Raw genomic sequence first — 1,886 nt, 5'->3', positions numbered from 1 at the left:
AACACCACGCTAAGCAAAACTCCCATCCAGCCCCACCACCCATCAAGAGCAGGGACTGCTTTGCAGCCTGGGCTACACGGCACATGTCTTCTTCAGCATTCCCGGTCAGCTAAGCGACACCAACCACCAGTGACTGCATGGGCTTGATCCTGAAGTTATATTCAATTAGTGGAAGCATTAACATGGTACATGTTCACATCCCAGCTCGGGTGCTATCTTCCAAACCACAACTCTGCAGTGGTTCCCAGTGGCTGCACCTGATACCATCAGTGCGAGCTGAGGCTCCAAGCCTGTCTTGGAAGGGAACGTGGCTTACACGGAAGCAAGCGTTGCACAGGAGGCAGTGAGTAACAAGAAGTGTCCCTGGATCTATAAAAGCAGTACATTTATATATCCCCATTTACAGAATTGCTCCTAGAAGAATGAGATGAAAGGCTTCATAAAGAAAAAAAAAAAAAGCAATTAACAGCCATTATTTTTCCTTTTTTCCTTTGTTCCACTCTGATTCCCATCGATTCCCAGGGAAGAAGCCTGTTCTTATAGAAAAGAAACCATCCACAATTAAAGAGCAGAAATTAAATATCCCAAGTGTCAGCCTTTCATCTCTTTCTCCATCTGCCTCATGAAAGAGAATAACCCAGAATGGCATTTTCTTAAATAGAACCTGGCTCAAAACCACAATACATTTTATTGTGAATCTCACTGCAAGAGCCAGAAAGGAGCAGGTTTCAGGAAATCATGCTTCCAGGCAATCAAAGCAGCTCATGTCTGTAAGAAAAAGAAAAAAAATTCTCCCCTAAGCTAATTCCCCTTGAAAAGTAACTAGACAGTATCTTTGGGAAGTAGGGAGGTGGGAGAGGTGCTGCTCCTGGGGAGAGGGGGCAGGACTGCAGACCTGCAACAGAAAGAGCTTTTTTCCTACCCTTTTTTCTTCTTGCAAGGGCTTTTGTAGCCGTTTTGGAAAGGCAGAATTGCCGGCAATGCCAGCACGGCTTTGGTATCTGGCTTAGAGAAATTACCAGCGGGCTTCCAGGTCCCCAACTCCGCTTTGCCATCGCCCCGGGGTAGAGGTCCAGCATGCAAAAGACACTTTCCAAGAGGCAAATCCATTGATTAATGGAAGCCCAGTGCGCTTGCCTGGGGATCCCGGGGACAGGTGGCTGAGACTTGCCTTACACTTGGTTTTCATTAAGGCTTCCAGACACTTCTGACTCGAAGCCAATAACAGAGCTCGCTCAGAGTTTATCCTAGCGTCGGTCCGAGCTGCATGGTTAAATAGAAGAAAAATTAAAGAAGGGGGGGGGGGGGGGGGGAAGGGATGCCACCGCCAAGCATCGCGGAGCCGGTACCGGAGGGAGCCCCGCCGGCGGGAGGGAAGGCGATGCGGGAAGGCGGTGCGGGAAGAAGGCGATGCGGGAAGGCGGTGCGGGAAGAAGGCGATGCGGGAAGGCGATGCGGGAAGGCGGCCGGGGCTCGGCCCGCAGCCGAGCGGGGAGCGGGGAAGGGGCCGGCGGGGCGCGACCCCCGGGGCCGGGCCGGGCCGTACCTGGAGGCGGCGGGGCCGGGCGGGGCGATGCTCCGGGGCCGGGCGGCAGCGGCGGCGGCAGCGCGGAGGAGCAGCGGCCCCAGACGCTCCCTCCCTTCTTCTCCCTCTCCGACTTCAAAGGGCAGCCAAAAGCGCCGGGGCTTCCAGCGAGGAGGAGCCGCCGCAGTGGCTCCCCCCAGCCCGCGCCGGCCGCTCTTATAGCGGCGGGGGGGGGGGGGGGGGGTAGGGGGGTGGAAGGGGGGGGAGCGGGCGGAATTCACACCTCTCGGCCCGGGATGCCCCCACCCCGGTTAACCCCTCGCCTCCCCCGGCGCCGGCCCGCGGCCGCCAGCCGGTTTCC

This window comes from Pelecanus crispus, chromosome 9, assembly GCF_030463565.1.
Source record: "Pelecanus crispus isolate bPelCri1 chromosome 9, bPelCri1.pri, whole genome shotgun sequence".
NCBI classification, from domain to species: Eukaryota; Metazoa; Chordata; class Aves; order Pelecaniformes; family Pelecanidae; genus Pelecanus; species Pelecanus crispus.
This window is presented reverse-complemented; position numbering follows the sequence as displayed.